At 35.2% G+C, this 19,514-nt stretch overlaps 1 long non-coding RNA gene across 1 annotated transcript in view; it reads right to left on the bottom strand.

The window, feature by feature from the left end:
* Positions 1 to 1,090: 1,090 nt before the first annotated feature.
* LOC309622563 overlaps positions 1,091 to 19,514 on the bottom strand; it is a 488,156-nt gene continuing 469,732 nt past the window's right edge. The window contains exon 2 of the long non-coding RNA XR_014240979.1: positions 1,091 to 3,085. This is a non-coding gene — a long non-coding RNA (uncharacterized lncRNA). The remainder of the gene's footprint in view (positions 3,086 to 19,514) is intronic.

Below are 19,514 nucleotides of genomic sequence, written 5' to 3'. Positions count from 1 at the left end.
CAGGTTTTTCCCAGCTGACCTTGGTTACCCATGGCACCACCAACTCCCTAATGGAGTGATACGTTCATCTCTTAGTTTTTGCCTTGGCATCTCCCTCTGTTTTGCTACAGGAGACTGCCTGGGGCAGGTTCATTGACTCTCAACTCAGCTATCTTCCATGACCCTTGGGGCATGTGGGAACCTCTGGGCTTCTGTACACCATGCCACATGGGAACTAAAGAAGGCTTGGTCTTTACCTCATTACTCAGTTTATTTCAATATGGCTGCTTTTAGGTTTGCTTGGGTGTAGTCTATAAGACAATTAACTTCTAGAATCATAGGTGTTCCCCTTTCTGGGATTTTGACCTTGAGACAGGATATCAGGCATGTGTTCTGTCACTACTGAATCCTTACTACCTTCTGCTTGTGATTTGGCCAGCATCTCCCTAAAACAGCTTCAGTATCAAGGCCACTAAGCTTGTATCCTAATTACAAAATGGCAGATAAATGAATTTAGAACATTCTCTTCCTGTAATAAAACCAGACTTTCGAATGTATTGTCTTATAGCAGAAAGAAATGGATTACCTTTTTTCTCTTTATATTCTTGCTGTGACAAACTGTTAACCATCTTTCCGTCCCCATTTGGGTGGACAGAAGCCTTAGGCTGACTTGAGAGTAGTCCCATGAATAGAGATGCAAAAGAGAAAAGCATAATTTAAATAGTTCAAAAAATATTCCCCATCTTACAATGTTTGAGAGCATCCCCATTGAGATAACTGAATTGGGATATTAGAGGGTCAGGAGTAATTGGTGATAGTTATCATGAGTTTCAGAGACAAGTGAGGGAGAAGAGGAATACCTGTCATTAATTTTCCATCCTTGATATAGTTTACATATAAAATCGGTATAAATTTCATTTCTTCTGATAATCTTAAACCGTTTCATATACCAGCTCTAAGAAATATTTTTTAAAGCTGAAAGTTTTCCTAGACATGCAATCGGGTTGGGTTTTCACAGTATGTTTAATCCTGTTGATGTGACAAGAAGTTGAGGTGACAAGAAGGCATTTTTATGTCATGGTTTTCTTTTTCTTCTTCTTTTAACCATTAACTTCTTTTAACCATTAACTCCTGATGTTATTTGATATCATAAACACAATTTTGGAAACATGCCTTTCAGCACGAATTGCCTAATTTAGTGTTTTTATGACTCTGCTCTCTACGTCCCTGAATCAATTTTTATTTTGTGCTCCTTCCATATGGCACTCTATTTTCTGTATCGTTCAAAGGTAATCAACTTGTGATGGACAATATAATATACTATTTGGGTGATGAAACCTGTCAAATTCTCAATGTGGTTTTTATTATCGTTTATACTTTGAGAGTAAAGTGTAGGTCCTCAACTAGGTATGTGATGATATTAAATAATTAATGTTAATTTTTTAAGTTAAAAAAAAATAAAAATAAAAAATAAAGTGTAGGTCCTCAGGTCTCAGTTAAATTTTTGCCTCATTCCTGACTTTGGAAGCAGATTTATTCGTATGGATTCCAAAAGTGAGAAGGATGTAGAACCGTGATCTCTAGCCTTTGGTAAATTCTCCTCATGTTTTATAGCTTCCAATTATCAAGCAACCAAGTTTAAGTATGACCTCTCCAAGACCATCTCAGACCACTCTCTCCTTTTCTCACTCCCTTCCTTCAGCCCTGTTGGCCTCATTTGTGTTCTTTGGGACTTTTACAATTCAATCTTTTCTGCCTGAAATGTGGCTATCCTGGGTTTTAGTATGATTTGTTCAAATCAGATGTCATCTCTTCGCACAGTTCTCCTCTGACTTCTCTAACCAAACTGTGCTGCCTCCCCTATCAGACTCCTTTCATCAAGCACACTTTCAGTTGTGGTTTTATTTCTACATAACACTTATCACTATTGCTTGCTGGCACTGCCATAATAAAGTACCACAGACTGGGATATTTAACAACAGAATTTTATTTTCTCAATTTTGGAGGCTAAGAAATTTGAGATTTTTTCTTCTGAGGACCCTTTATGTGGCTTGTAAATAGCCATCTTCTTTGTCCTTACATAGTCTTCCCTCTGTGTTTATCTATGTCCCAATTTCCTCTTTTTATAAGGATACCAGTAAGACTGTATTAGGGCCCACCCTAATGACCACATTTTAACCTAATTACCTCTTAAAGTTCTTATCTCTGAGAGCAGTAACATTCTGAGGTACTTGGTATTAGGACTCCAACATATGAATTTTTGAGGGTAGGGACACAATTCAGCTATCTATAATAACTAAAATCTATCTATAATAATATGGTCCTCTTTTTTATTTACTTTTTTTCCTTTCATCCCCACTGGAAATGAAGCACCATGAGGTCAAGGCTTTATCTGTCTTTCTCCATAGTCTACCACCACCACCTAGACTAGTGCCCAACTCAGAGTACTGGCTCAGTGATCCTTATTTTTAATCTAAATTACTAAATTAAACAGAAATAAGATATATAATTATTCTTAAATTCTAAGACTTCCTCATTACTGGCATTACTAAAATTCTCCAGCTGCATCCTTTGCTTTGTGACTATAAAGAAACATAATACAGGAAAATGATGGAAAGCTTAGAAATTTCTTGTTCTATGCTCATAACCTGAGATAAGTGGATGATGCTCAAGCAGTAGCTACCTTTCCTCTCTGTTGGCACCCTTTCTGTGTGATCTGATACTATTATATATTTCTAGAGGCCAGATAGCTGGTAAAACATTATTTCTGGGTGTGTCTGTAAGGATGTCTCTGCAAGAGATTAGCATCTGAATCAGTAGGCTGAGTAAAGGAGATTGCCTTCACCAATGCAGGTGGACATCATCCAACCCACTGAGGGCCTGAATAGAACAAAAAAGTGAATTCGTCCTCTCTGAGTTGAGACATCCATCTTCTCCCACCCTTGGATGTAAGTGCTCCTGTTTCTTGGGATTTTGGACTCATAGCAGGATTTATAACAGAGGCCCCATGATTCTCAGCTCTTCTGGTTCAGACTGAATCACACCACTGGCTTTCTTGGTTCTCCAGCTTACTCTTACACATATCTGTATATATCTATGTCTATATCTTTATATATCCTATTGGTTCTGTTTCTCTGGGGAATCTTGATTAATACACCATCCCTGGTTCTTTCTAGGATTATTTACTCCTCCCTATAAAAGAAAAGCCCTTTCTGCTTAACTTTTGAGAGCCTTGCAGATCTTTGGTCAGAGCTTTCTCCCAATTGCAATTGTCTTCCTTCCCTCATTGCAATAATACTTTAAAGTCTCTCCTTAGCTAAGTCTGAATTTTTTTTATTTTATAAATGTATCATTGAAAATTTATTTGTATATTACTTGAACACAAGAAAATACAATACATGGATTTGGCTTCCTATAATCTGTCTTGATCTTTGTATGAACTAAAAATTAGAAAATAAAGGCTGCCCCAAGGACAGGTTTGCTTCATCCTAACTATTTTTTGATAAGCTTAAATTTTAGCAGCTATTGCTGGCCACTGTAGAGAATACATTTGCATTTAGAACACATACTACTAATTTTTCTTGCGATTTTTCCAATTGAATATTATATGCTGAAAATATTTACAACTGACAACTTAGGTGGATTAAGGAAAATAGATTAGCTGGATGCTGACTACTGATTGTGAACGGTCTTGTTTCTGGGATTAAAATTTGCTAAAAAAATTTTTTTGTTAGAAGGTTGCTAATAAGTTAGAAAAAAAATGTGAACTCTGAAAAACTTTGTATATATTAGCTTAAGTATAATAATTTTTGTCTTTTTGACATTTTGGGGTTGACAAACTTTTTCTCTAAAGAGACAATAAGTTGAGAGGTCCTGAAGACCACCCTGTGATTTAATGATTCACTTGAACTACCAACAGAACTCAGAAAAGCTATTATATTCACAGTTATAGTTTATTACAGTGAAAGAATACATATTAATATTGGCAGAAGTAAACTGTGCATGGGGCAGAGCAGAGTCCAGGAGAAACCAGGTTCAAGATTGCAGTTTTCCCTCTGTTAGTGGAACTGTATGGATAGTGCTTAATTTCTACAACAACAATGTCTGACGATATGTGTGAAGTCTTGATAACCAGTGAAGCTCACCCAAGCCTTGATATTCAGAGTTTTTATTGTGGTTGGTCTCCAGGTGCTGTAGAGGTTGCAAACTGATAATTTGTGACCTAAGGACCATATCATAAATCATACTGTTAGCATAAACTACCTGGTATGGCCCAAGGCCTCAGATAGACAAAGATACTTTTAGCAGGCAGGATATTCCAAGGGTGTAGACGTTACTTCCCAGGAGCCAGTCAAAGGCCAGACATTTCTTTGAAAGCTACAGGATTTGAAAAGCACAGACCTGCTGAGTCAACCCTCTTTCTGTAAAGGATCAGGTGGTAAATATTTTTGGCTTTGTTGGCTGTACAGTCTCAGTCACAGCTACTCAATTCCGCCTGTTAATGCAGAAGCAACCATAGTAACACATAAATGAATGAGCACGGTTATGTCCCCATAAAGTTTTATGTACAAAAACAGAGAGAAGACAAGATTTGACTCACGGGCCATAGTTTGCAAACTCCTAGCCTGAAGTATGCAAAATTGAATGCTGGGAGTTTGGGGATTGAATTCCATTGAGTCGATAGCCTTTTTTCAATCTTCATTTCTTTGCATGGAGACTGAAGTTAAAACTTTGTAAGGAATTGCTTCTAACATGATGAAAAACTGGTAAGCCTTGAAATACATTTATTCTTTCTTAATAAATTTGAAGTTATATGTCTGTTACATAAATACTTAATGGCAGTCCTCATTCTTGTACAAATAAATTTATGTTTTTCTCTTTATGATATTAATCTGAAGTGAGGCTAAAAGAAATTATAGCACACTTCGATGAAAAGTCAGATAATTTGTAGTAGAGGAGAATGGTGGAGTATTTAATTAATTTGGCAATACTGATAATTATGTCTCATGGTCCTCATGGCCTGTTTACTTCTTTGAGGAATCCTTATTTTAATTTTCTTTCATGAGTTAATTAGGTTTTAGGTTCAGTGTAACACATGAAATTTTGACCACAGAAACGTTCTTTGTTATTATGTGAGGTTTTCAGATCATAAGCCACCAGAGAAAAACGCCTAACCTCACCTCACCTTGGTTTTATTTTCTAAGTAGAACTAAGAAATAACAGTCCGAAACTACTCAATTGTTTCTCTAGCACAGAAGATGCGATTCTACCGATGAGAATCTGTGTGTGATAAGAATAGCTTGATAAAAAGAGCTTGAAATTCTGGCCTTGGGGAAGATAGTGACTTTGGGCACACTTTATTCTTCTCTGAGCCTCAGTTTTCTCTTCTGTGACACAGATTATATTGTCCTCATAGGTTTGTGAAAGAATTTAATTGAAGATGATAATATAAGGTGCTTGGTACAAAATAAAAACTTAGTTATTCTTATAACTGAGATTTGCTGAGTACTTGCTATGTACTAGGTACAGTGCTAAAATACCTCGCATGCATTTTTTTCATTTAATCCTCACAACCTAATGAAGCAGGTTCTGTTGTTACTCTCATTTTACAGATCAGGAAGCAAGATTAGGCACATTAGGAATTGAGCCAAATCAAACAAACTATTAGTGATAGAGCTGTTAGCTGAGCATTTAGTTGTCACTGCCTCAATCTCCGGTTCATGCCCCTAACCAGTATGCCAGATACTAAAATGCTGTCCTGATCATGGGATCACGACCATAGTGTTTTGTTCTGTCTTGTCTTTTTTCCCTAAAGAGTCTTTTAAAACTCATGAAAATTCACATAAATTTAAAATTTCTGGATACTCTTGAATACTCTGAACATACTTGCATGCAGCAATCAGCTGGAGCTGAGGAATAAATAGTTCCGTTTAAGAGAGGTGAGTGCTCTCCAGTTATTCGCCAATCCTTATTGCCTTCTGTTGGCCACTCTAATCATTCTCTTACCTACTACTTGTAAGGGCATTTCAGGAGCTCTTCTCTATTAATGCCTCTCAGTTCTTTCCATCAGAGAAGTTAAATCACTACCTTAGAATAAGTTATAAAACCTCAAGTAGGAAAAGTTCTCCAGTCATCTTGTTTGGTGACCTCTAAATTTTTGACTGCACATCTCTATCAAAAATGTTTTTAATTCGGACTTACAATGCATGTATATTTCATACATTCACTACCATCAATTCATTAAATGCCAGTAAAATATGTCTTTTCTTTTTTACTATATTTTACATAAATTTTTTTCTAATATTTTCTTCCTATGCTCACATGATTGTGTTGTACACTTCTGGAGAAGTATGCCTCCTGCTTTGGAGCTCGCTAGTTGGTCTAATCCTAGAAGCTAGTGTCTTACTTAAACTAAGTCTAGAGTTATTGATTTCTAATCCAGTTTCCTCGGTTTTGCTCTGGGATTCCCTATAGAATAGTAAAATTTTGTTTTCAGAATCAAAGCTGTGCTATAGGACAGAAATGTTCCAGCCAACGCTGATTTTTAAAAATTTTTGATAGAATAAACCTTATGCTTGTTTTGACAAGATTATCAAAAAATCAGATGATATATTATTGTTTATTATTAGCAACTTGTCTTAAAGCTGTGGCTAAATTTTAAAGCAATTGTTCAAAGACAAATCTTTTTTGCAAATCTCAGTAACTTCTTAATTTTAGGATACTATTAACTATTTCAGCGCAGTTTGAGATGATGAGAAAAGAAATAGTGTTCTTGACAACTTTCTTAACTGTTACTTTGAAAAAAATTTGGAGGATAATTTGTTATATTTGGCCCATTTGATGCTCTCAACAGTTCTATGAAGTAGATGATACTGTAATCCCACTATCGTTATTTAGTACATAGACCACAGCTGCCTTTCTGGAAGGATTCAGTCAGTGGGCCTGTACAGTTTCCTAGGATGACAATAGGATTTTTCTCTTTAGCCTGCCCCAGATGATCGGTGGTGATGGTTGCCTAGACCACTCTCTGGAGGAAAATTCTGAAGCCTCATCTAGAAATGATGCCATTATAGGTTTTCCTATCACACGTGGGCGTGTGGGTAATGACAAGGAGGTATACCATACTTCACAGAAGTGTATTTGGGAAATACATTGTATAGTCTATTTTCATATAATTAAAAAGCTCTCATTTTCTCATTTTTTCTGAATGATGTTTAATTCGAGTTACCTTTGATATGTAAGTTAAATAGAATTAAACATCAATCCTATCTCAATATTAAGATTTACACATAATGAGATCTTGAGTAAGTTTTTCATAAACCTTAAAAACTCCATGTCCTCCTCTAAAAAATGAAGCTGATAATTTTACCTGTCTCATAATGTTTTTATGATGATCAAATTTAAAAATATATAAAGCACTTTACACTGTGCTTGGTTAATAGTGAGTCCTTAATAAATGTTAGCTATAATAATTTTATTCTATCAATGCTTTGAAGTTTTAAAGATTATAAGGAGTCTTTACTACTAAATAGGTCTGTGGATTTTTCTTTTCTCTGAGTCCATGCCTCCCAAAAGTCAGCAATTTCACTTAGAGAAATGCTAGGAAAGGGAAACTTGATTTTGTGAAAAATGAATTGGAAAATGTCTGTGAGATGAGCTTTATTATAAGTGTTTTGGAGAAGTGAAATAAAAGTGGAGAAATTCCAAAGTTTAAGTTTGGTAGATTCAAGGACCTGAATGAGTTTTGTAATATTTAAAAAATTAAAGCCACTGCCAGACCAAAGATATATCTGTGTGCTTAGGCCAAGTATATACCAAGCAGCTGGACACTAAGATGGGCAATCTACCATTTTCTCATAAGTCAATTTAAAGAGGGGAGGCAGAGAGAGATCCCTGAGCCTTTGACTGAGAAATTGACATTCCAAATTGAAATAGATGCATGAGGCTTCCTGAGTTGATACAGAATATCTGACCCAATGTAAATTGGCCTTAGAGTTTGATTGCTTTGCATTCTTCAATAGATGCCAAAGGTAAGTGCTCTGCCAACGAAAAATGTCTCCATCCAAACATTTTTTTTAAATATCTGAAATTAAGTTCTGCAGAGAATTGATGACCAGATAAATATGTATTTCCTCTAAAAGGTAATAGTAGGAAATGTGGTTGAATACATTTTGTCATTCACTTAATGAAACTTTATGAAACCATGAAAATAATGATTATTCAGACTATGTATTAGCATGAAAAATTACAATATTAAAATGTTAAATGGAAAGAACAGAGCAAAGCATTGAAATGAAATTTGAACGTAACCACATAAAATATGTGCACAAACAAATATTAGAAGGCGATCTACAAATATTAGCAATGGTTTAGTGTTAAAGTGAAGGGATATGTAATAGTTTTCCCCCCAAACTTTAAAAACATTCCAAGTCAGTGATGTTGTTACTTGGTAATTGGTTTTACATAAAAATTATAAGATAAATGGAAATGACTATAATGGATGATCCACAAACTTTTTGTTGCAAGTGTATGTTATATAATGAGTATGGCTCTTAAAACTTTTTTCTAGTATAACATTATGTTCACCTTTATTCCCAAGTTTTCATGTACCAGCACCTAAAAGAGATGCTTTAAGTTTTTAACATTATTAAAGCCTCAATTAGAATGGAAAGCTATGGAGACACATGTTATCAAAGGAGAATCTGCACTGAATTTTGAGGGTTGTCTTTTATAAAATTCCCAAGGTATTTGATAACATATTAAACACACTTATTTCATGAGCTGTTACAAAAAAAACAGGTTTTGCAGTTAAATAGTATGTTTTTATACTGCTGTGGGATGCCCCATCTACAGACGTTGTGAGGTCTGAGGAGAGTGAGACAAAAAGAAAGTGGGAGAGAAAAGAGGTGAATAATTACAAAGTAGGGACTATTTTGATGCCATGTCTTTTAGATCAAAGATTCAGAAGACATTGGTGCAAAGTTTTGAAGAAAACAGAATATTCCGATTTTGGTTTTGCCATGTACTAGGCTCTTGAGGATTAGTTAGAAATTAGTTAGGATTCCTTAGAAAATACTATCCAATCCAGTTTAATAAAATCAAATGAATAGTTTGATTTAGGGTTTAAAGATCTGACCAGAACACATTTCTGTGCCCTGCTTCCTTAGTGTTGACTCTATTCTCAAGTTGATTGTCTACTTGTGACCCCAAAGTTGGCTATAGAAGTGCCAGGGCCTAAGTAAATTATACATTTAGACCAGCAGAAAAGAATACAGCCATTCTGGTACTCCTGATAAAGGAGGAGGAGAATTTTTAATCCACAGGAAATGTCTCTCCAAATCCATTTGATTCTGAATGACTTAATATCCCCATTCTTGTACCAATCACTGTGGCTAAGAAAATGGAGATATGATTATCTTAAACAATGGAAAACTGTCCATTGGAGCAGGGAGCTGGATTAGGTGTATTCTCTGGTGTTATTCAAAGTTCTGTTGGTAGAAGAAAGGGGAGATGGATGCAAAGAAGAAAGCTCACCAGAGTTTGTTACAAATGGCATAATGACCCTATCTATTTTGGTTCGAACTAAAAATTCTTTCACTGTTTAAAAATAATGATGACTATTATAAAACATTGTTTTAAAATGGTTACTCTTTAATTCATAGAGACAAGAAAGTATGAAAATAGCTTTGTTGGATAAACTTAGTAATTGTTTTTACTGTTTTTAATTAAAAAAAGAAAAACAAAAAAACTTGGGGCTATAGGCAATGCAGACATTACTAAAGTGGGATATTCTTAATTTGTTCCTAAAGTGGATTTATCCACTAAATGCTCCCCATACATACACTTATTTTTTTTTAATTTTCCTTATATATTTTTATCTCAGAATTTATTTTGATACAACTTTCTTTAGCTAATTAGTTAATTATCTCCCACTGCAATGTAAGCTCCACAAGGGTAGGAGCTTTTTATTCTCCTCTATAGCTCCACCTCTAGCCCAGTGGTAGCTCATAGTAGCTTTGTAATAATATTGAATGGTGACTGAGTGGAATAGATTTTGATAATACATGTAATGATATTGTTTTAGATTGAACTTAGATGACATTTTTCATTGCTAAAGCTACCATGAATAAAAACAAAATCTCCACATGTGACCCATTTTACTCTCACAGAGTTTAAAAAGTTTTTGAAGTTAGGTTTTTAGAAAAAAATCTGAATTACTTTAGTTTCTATTCTGGTAAATTACCAGTCTAGCAGTTTTCTAGTGAATTACTATGACAGCACAACCTACAATTGAAAATCAATGAAAAGGGTCATTCGTAATAATATATATATACAAATAAATTATTTTCTGTACCTGTCAGAGGAAATACTTGAAACTGCTTTTCTATCTCTGTCCTCAACTTCCTTTACTTATAGATCAATTTTGATTGTTTTACATATTTATACTATTTTTTCTTTATAAGAACTTATCGAGTTAGCTGAGAAAGTAGCTAGTTTTCAGATATCCCAGTTTGGTGGTCAGCATTTTTTTCATATTCTAAAATTAGAAAACAGATTGATTCACTAGGAGAATGTGATTATGTGTCACATATAAATCAATGGCAAAGCTTAAAATAGATGCTAGACTCCTTACTTGCAATTCACTTTCTTCTATATATGTATTGTTGAACTGTCACTGATATTAGATTTGATTATAGTGGACTTTAAACAACCTGTGTTTTGTAAAAGTCATTTATTAAATGGATTTTATATGAATTTAATATTGTAAATTTATTTAAGGAGTTTATCTCTTAAGGAAATCTGTGATAAATTTATTTAAAATAATACTTTATGATATAAGTAATATAGCCTTAGATCAGTTATTTTGTAAAGAGTACAGAAGTATGGAAAGAACATGAGATTTGAAGTCGAAAGGCTTTGTGTTAACTATTATTCCATTGTTTCCAATTATTTCACTTTGGATCAACCATTTGCCTTCTAGTTTCCTCATCTAAAAAAAAATCATAATGATCACTATTTTAGGTTGTGCTTGTGAAGATTAAATTAAATAATGTTTATAAGGTACCTGACATGGATAGGGACTCAACTGTAAAATTTCCCTTTTACTTGGAAAAAAAATTTTTTTTTTAAACATCTTTATTGAAGTATAATTGCTTTACAATGGTGTGTTAGTTTCTGCTTTATAACAAAGTGAATCAGTTATACATATACATATGTTCCCATATCTCTTCCCTCTTGCATCTCCCTCCCTCCCACCCTCCCTATCCCACCCCTCTATGGAAAAATGTTTGATTTTAACTAATATATCTTCTTACTACATTCTTTTGTTATACTAAGAATAAAATAATGCAAGAAGATTGTGAGACCACCAAGTTGCAAGAGAAAGAGAAAAAAAAGTAGTACAGAAGAAAGAAACTGGGGTGGTGAGGAAAGACCTATTTCCTTTCCCTAGCACCTTTCTGCAATACTAGATTTTTTCAGTGATTCATGACACTAGCTTTTTAAATGGTAAGATCATTCAAGATTTTGAGGTCCGAAATCTCTTTTCCTGTTTGTGGAAAGTGTATGTGTGTTCTACACTTTTTAATTATTTTTTTATTCAGTATACTTTATTTAGTACCTACTATGGGCCAGGCACTGCACTAAACATTGAAGATGCCAAACAAAACAAAACAAAAACAAAAAACCCTGTACCATCCCTGATTTTTAAGGACTCACAGTGTATTGTTCTGGAAAGAGTACTCTTCCAACAGCAAATGGAGGGCTGTTTGCTCACTTGGCCTTTGTAGTTTTGTGTCCCTAATTGAACTATCAGACACTCCTGCTTCATGCTATTAGTTTCTGATGCCCACTTTCTGAAACAAACATTTAAATATTTATACCTCAACTCAGACCAAAGGGTAATATGGCTAGATAGATCAAGATATATATATAATGACTGATGTAATCAAATACACGTTTTCCAAGAGAAGTAAATTCGTAAAATGACTGAGCATAAACTTGGGGTACTAAAAGCTGGAAACTGGAGAATATTTATGGGGAAATGTGAATTTAGTAATAAAAAATCTCATTTCTATTTACTCAATTTGTGTTTGAAGTTGAAAGATACAGCACTTTTCCCTTCCCTTCCCTTCCCTTCCCTTTCCCCCTTTTTTTTCCTGTTCCTAAAAACCAAAAAAACCAAAAAACAAACAAAACAACCTAATCCCTCATTGTTGCTGTAAGAAAACATATTTTGGGAATCAAAGCATATCTAATTTAATTCAAATTTTTACTTTTCAGTCTTAGTACTAGTACTGGGTGCTATTGCTCCGGGAGAATGTGAGAATAGTTATAGCAAATAGTATTCTCTATGTGTATTTATGATTTTTTAAGGGCCCTAAATAGTCATGGGTATTAATTTCTACTGCATGTGGTATTATTACATAGATAACTTAGGCAAACATTTTTAAAGAGAATTTATAAACCAGTATTATTTAGAAGTTCAGAGAAATTACTTTTTGAGCATCATTTGAGTCCCAAACATTAGAAATGCATGTGCAAATATGGTGAAGATAGATAGAAGTAAACTATTATCTTCAGAGAGGATTTTAGAGAATTACTATTTCAATTTAAAATGTGTGTACTTTCCCATTGTACAGTCCCAGTGGCTTTGAATATGGCTAATCTATTTCAATTCAGACCCATTCAGACCTGAGGGCTGACTAATGATAGAAATTCTTTGATGTAGTAGTTAATGAAGAACCCCCAGAACTATGTTACATAGATAAGTGGTTTACATTATCAACAACTTTCAAAATTCTTTTTGAGAAGAGACAAGGCAAGGGACACTATAGAACTCCTTTGTCCTTCTAGACTACCATATTTGACTGTGAGTTTTCATGGGGACATTCATGAATGCGTTCTACATGACCAGCATTGCAATTGTATTAAAAATGCTTCTCACAGCTTTATATAAATTTCTTTTTGAATACAAAGATCTGTGACTTCTCTTGGATTACTTGTCCTTGCTCATTTTGGGGGTCTCTGGAGCTGCCACTTCATATCAGTGTAAAATTGAGTCACCCTGGTTAGTGTGGCCCTATTGCAGTTTTGACTTCACTCCCAGCATTTTCTTCTCAGTGTCAGGTCCTGTCCTGGAAGGGAGCCATTTCTGGTCAGTGTTGAGATTTCCTGTAGGCAGTCAGCTTCAGGTCCTTCCATTTTACAGTGATTCTTTTGCATTGACCCACTAGTGGAGTGGGTAAAATCCTTGGCAGCTGAGATACAGCTCTCAAATTGGCTGCCTCTTATTCCACTGAAAATCTGATGGCTGTTTTCAGTCAGACTCCTAGTTGTTTCTCTTTCCTTTCTCTCCTATCAGTGCTGACATTAGGCAGGTCTTGTGGATGCGGGTGGTTTGTCTGTGTGCTCTTTAATGCTGGGATGTGTCACCTGTATTATTGTAAATATTTTTTTGTGAGTTTTAAATTTTATACTTTGTTACTCTGACCATTTTGTGTAGAGATTCAGAGAGTGAAAGACTATGGCATCATTACCTCCATCTTCCTTTTTTCTGCTCTCCTTTTGAAAGAGAATTAAAATATAATGATAGAGTAAATTCTCATGACTCATTATTTTCTCCTTATACTAAACACTACCCTGAAATTGTGTATAATTTTCACTTTTATTATTTTCTAACTTTTACTACCTATGCATGTGCATGGAATAGATTTCAGGTACCTGTACTTTGTACCTGATGTGGAGGATAAACCTGGGTAGTTGACTTTTCAGTCACCGAAAAGTAGCCTTCAGTTCCCTGGTGGCACAGTGGTTAAGAATCCACCTGCCAATGCAGGGGACACATGTTTGACCCCTGGTCCGGGAAGATCCCACATGCCGTGGAGCAACTAAGCCTGCCAGCCACAACTACTGAGCCTGCGCACCTAGAGCCCGTGCTCTGCAACAAGAGAAGCCACCGCAATGAGAAGCCCGTGCACCGCAACGAAGAGCAGCCCTCGCTCGCCACAACTAGAGAAAGCCTGTGCACAGCAACAAAGACCCAACGCAGCCAAAAGGAAATAAATAAATTAATTAATTAATTAAAAAAAAAAACAGGGTTATTGCCATGACTTTTACCACTTAGGTAAACATATAGCCAGATTTTCCAGAAAAAGTCATGTGGAGCCAAAAGGTTATGAAAGCCCTCATGAGAATCATTGAGTCTTCCTAAATACTTAACAATGTACTCATCCCACACTCTGGTTTTATTGGCAACAGAGTAATTTAATGGTGACTTAGGATATAGGGTAGCTTCTTTCAAATAGGAAGAATGCAGTTGAGCTTTTATTTTGTACAGTAATTTTCAAGATGTAAGTTCTCATAACTTTTACTTCATTAAGGAAACCTCTATCATTTGCCTATGTTTGTTGGTATATTTCTGTCAATCACCTTACTCATGTGATACATACAAATATCCATAAAAAATATATAGTGTTGTTCTGTGTTTTCAGAATTTGCATCAGCAGAAGCATATGCTGTACCTTTGCAACTTGCTGCGCTGCCCCAACATTTTATTTTCAAATCTATTACTTTGATGTAGATCTAGTTCACTCAATTTACCTGCTGTATAGAATTCCACAAAAATATTCTATATTTATCCATTTTCCTACTAACAGATGCTTTAATATACATCCTTGTATATGCCATCTGATGAACATACCCAAGAGTTTCTCTAAGGTATATATCTGAAAATCTAGGCTATGCACATATTCTAATTTTTTAGATATTGCTTTCTATAGTGGTTTCATTTAAAAACCATTCAGTAAGAATTTTTGTTTATTCATATTTCCAAATTTGATCAGAGTTCTTGTTTTCTAATTAAGTAACTAATTTTTTTTTTTGGCTGCGTTGGGTCTTTGTTGCTGCGTGCAGGCTTTCTCCATTTGCGGCGAGTGGGGGCTACTCTTCGTTGCGGTGCGTGGGCTTCTCATTGCGGTGGCTTCTCTTGTTGTGGAGCATGGGCTCTAGGTGCGTGGGCTTCAGTAGTTGAGGCTCATGGTCTCAGTAGTTGTGGCTCACGAGCTCTAGACCACAGGCTCAGTAGTTGTGGCACACGGGCTTAGTTGCTTCGCAGCATGTGGGTTCTTCCCGGACCAGGGCTTGAACTCATGTCCCCTGCATTGGCAGGCGGATTCTTAACCACTGCGCCACCAGGGAAGTCCCTTGATCAGAGTTCTTATTACTTACTCTTCTAATATGTTTGAAATTGTATCCCATTGTTGCTTTAATTTACATTATCCTATGTAATTATGAGGTTGTTCATCTTTTGTATATGTTTCTTGCAATTCAAGTTTCCTGTTCTCTGAAGTGCATGTTTTTAACTTTGCCCATTTTTCTATAGAATTGCTTGTCTTTTTCTTAAAGGTTTGTGGTAGTTTTTATTGGTTTGCAGGACTTCTTTATATGTTCTGGATATTGAACTTTTGTTAGTGTATTTCTTTGTAAGTTGTAAACATCTGTATGCTTCACTCCTCAACATTTCAACACACATATCATTAACTACACTTAGATATTCATTTACTGATCCTGTTTTTAGGTAAAATTTACATAAAATGAAATGCAGAATCTAAGTATGACATTTGATGAGTTTTGGCAAATGCACACACCTGTGTAACCCACACCTCTATCGAGTACATTTGGTATGTCTTCTATATAGAACACTATTATCACCCCAGAAAGTTACTTCATATTCCTCCAGACCCACAGAAATAATCTTTTCTTCTGAGTTTTTTCTCACCATAGATTAATTTGCCTATTTTAGAGCTTCATATAAATGGAACATAAAACACATAATCTTTTGTAAAAGGCTTCTTTGCTTTGGCATATTTTTTAGATTCATCCATGTTGTTGTGTATGTTGAGAGTTACTTTTTATTACTGAGTGTTATTCTATTTTATGGATATAGCACAAATTTTTCATCCATTCTTCTATTTATGAATACCTGGGCTGTTTCCAGTTTGGGGGTATTATGATTAAAGATACTAAAAACATTTTTGTAGAGTGTTTTTGTTAACATTTCATGTTCATTTCATATGTCTTGGTTAAGTACTAAGAAGTAGAATTTCTCACTTAACAGAGTTAATTAACCCTTTTCAAAGAATTTCTCCTTGTGTATTATAGTGGTTAGCCCAGACATACTGTTATCATTAGATACATAACATAAAATGACTCTACTCTGTTATTCCTGGTAGAGAGAATAGTATCCAAAGACACAGAATAAAATATAGTCCAAGAACGCCAGGTATTGCTGGTATGTACAGTGCAAGATGTGAAGAATAATTGAGCATAATACCAGAAGGGAAAGACCCGGAGTGACATGTTTAAACAAATATGGATTTTATTTTGTAGATTTTCTGGAGGATATTAATGCTTTTTAGCATAGAAAAACAAGGGTAAGCCTTGCTGGAAAATAATCACATTAGCAGTTGAACAGAGAATAATACAAGATGGTTCAGCTAGAGACAAAAACAATTAATAGTAAGAGGCTAATGTCTGACAATCTACTTTCCCTTACTACAGATGCAACATACTATAACATTCTTTGTATAACACTCAATTATTGATACCTACAATATTAATAAATGAATATGTATAATTTATAGCAGCATTGTTCCTTTTTAGTTTTATGAATTGTATTTTTGCTGTCTTACCTAAAATCACTTTACCTAACACAAGGCCAAAAAGATTTTCTCCTAATTTTTTATCCGATATTTATAGCTTTAGGTTTTGTATTTAACTCTATGGTCTATGTGCATTGTGAGCTAATTTTTTGAGATGGTGCAAGGTAATGACTAAGGTCCATTTTGCTTGTATGTTTGCAATTGTCCAGCACCATTTGCTGGAAGGAATACCCTTTTTTCTTTAAACTGCACATTTGTACAAAATCCATTGACAGTGTATGTAGAGATCTATTTATGGAGTCTATATTCTACTCCATTGATCTGTATGCCCATTTTTTCTCTAATACAAAGCTGTATTGATAACTGTATAATTGATAACTTAGCTTTATGCTAAGTCTTGAAATCAAGTGTTTTGGCTATTCCACTTCTTTGGCTTCTCCATATAATTTTGGAACCAGCTTGTCAATTTCCACAAAAAAAAGCTGCTGATATTTTAATTGGAATTATTAAATCTATGTAACAATGTCCAGAGAACTGACATTTTAACAATGTTAAACGTGTTGTAATCCATGATCATAATATATTTATTTGTACTGTTTGTTTAGACTTTTAAAATTTCTTTCATTAGTGTTTTGAAGTTTTTAATGTGCAGATCTTATATATATTTTGTTATATATTTATAACTAAGTATTTAAGGTTTTCTGGATTCTTCAATTCCAGTTTCTAATTGTTCATTGATGGCATGTAAAACCACAGTTGGCTTTTGTATATTGACTTTGTATCCTGCAAATGTGCTAAACTTAAAGATTAGTTCTAGTAACTTCTTTTGTAGATTCTGAGATTTTCTACATAGACAAACATGTTGTCTACAAATACTGACACTTTTTTCTTCTTTTCGAATCTGTATGTTTTTTGTTTCTTTTTCTTGCTTCATTGCACTGGCTAGAACCTCCATGATGACGTTGAATAGAACTGATGAGCATGAATATCTTTGTCTTATTCCTGACTTCGGGGAAAAAAAGATTCAGTCTTTTGCTATTAAGTAAAATGTTAGCTCTAGGATTTTGGAGAAAATTCTCTTCTCTTTTCAGTTTGCTGAAAAATTGTAACATGAATGTCAAACACTTTTCTATACCTATTTCAGTGCTGATTCTTTTTCTGTCTGTTGAATTACCCTGATTTCTTAATGTTGAACCAATCATCCTCCTAGAATGTAAGTTCTACAAGGACAGGCAGTGCTGTGCTTGAAAAGGCTCACACTGACTTGTGAGAACTGATTATATTATGGGATTTCGAGAACCAGTCATTAAACAATTAGTAGATGGAAATCAGCCATGTAAGAGTATTGTTGTTTTGGTTGTCTGATGGTGCATAACCAACAGTCCTAAAGTTTAGTGGATAACCAAGAACATTTACTCTGCTCACAAATGTGCCATTTGACAGGTTTTGGTGGGCACAGCTCAACTCTTTCCACTCAGTGTCAGCTGGGCAAGCTTGCAGTCTGGGGACTGGAATCATCTAAAGCTCACTCGCATATCTGATGCCTCATGTGGGAAGGTGTGTGTGTGTGTGAAATCTTTAATGAGGATTAAGATCGGGGAGGATGATGGAGCTCCAGCACTCAGTCCAGATGCCTTGTGTGTACATGGCTCCTTGGAGGTTCTTGAGGTTCTCAAGCTGGTGCTCCTGATACTTGTGAGCCTTATCTCATCTGTGTCCCTTGTCATCATCATCATCAGTGACCAGCTAATGGCAGTATAGGGGGAAGAAATTTGTCTTGTTTAGATGGTGAAGAATGTAGTTGGACATAGGGCTGAGAGAGGTGAGGTTTTTCAGGCATCTCTAAGTGGTCACTCCACATGAACTCTCTGGTATGGTGACCTTAGAGGGTAGTCAGACCTCTCAGATATACGCTCAGGATTCCTTAGGTGTATATTCCAGAGAGATCAAATCAGTCAAAAGTTATATCATCATTTATAACCTAATCCCAAAAGACACACAGCATACCTTCTACTGAAGTCAGATGCCCTACACTCTTGATGGAGGACATCACAATGCAAGAAGACATGTGGGATGGAATATACAGGTGCAGCAGTATTTGGAGAATACAATCTGCCATAGTTTTTTTCACTAATGCATTCTAAATGTCTATATCAGTGCTTTGTACAGAGGAGGCACTCAATAAATATTTGTAAAATGAATGAATCATTCATTCATTGTGCCCAGCTGACACTGAGTAGAAATGAATGTCATTCTTTCTGGTAGGACCATGGTCTGGAAACACATAGAGGCTCACTCCCTAGTGTCCTAAGTAGGTTGGTCTTGTTTTATGGTAATCCAGGCAATTCGTTGCTGAAATTTCTTATTCTCCTCTCTATTGTCATGGAATGTTGGCCCCACTCAGAGGTGGGAGTAAACAGGGAGTCAAAGCATTAGGTAAATTTATTTTTTCTTGAAAAATACCTGGAAATGAAATAAAATAACCCTCTCAATGAAACTCAAAGTTAAATATTTTATAGCATTTTAATGTCACTTTAGTCAAGGGAAAGATTTTTCCTATACATAATCACCTTTCCTCCAGTAGTCCAGGTTGTTCAAGTGTCTTGGGTCTCTGGATAGCACACTGGGGTGGGTCTGATGGAGCATGTGGATGGACTGAGTAGAGTCCCATCAAACTAGTCAACTGCTGAGCCATGCATTACGGTTGGCAATTGATCATACCAGAAAGTTATGTGTGAAGTAGTACAGCATGGATTCTGCTTGGATTCCTGCCCTTGATATGGTCGGTGCTATTGGTTTCTGTCTCTTGCTTTCTTATATATGTGATTTCTCCCTCCTCAATTTCACCTTTCCTTGGAATATTTTTAAAATCTG

Source organism: Balaenoptera borealis, assembly GCF_965194805.1.
Source record: "Balaenoptera borealis genome assembly, chromosome: 2".
NCBI lineage: Eukaryota > Metazoa > Chordata > Mammalia > Artiodactyla > Balaenopteridae > Balaenoptera > Balaenoptera borealis.
The sequence above is the reverse complement of the archived record's forward strand: the minus strand, read 5'-3'. Positions and strand labels throughout refer to the sequence as shown.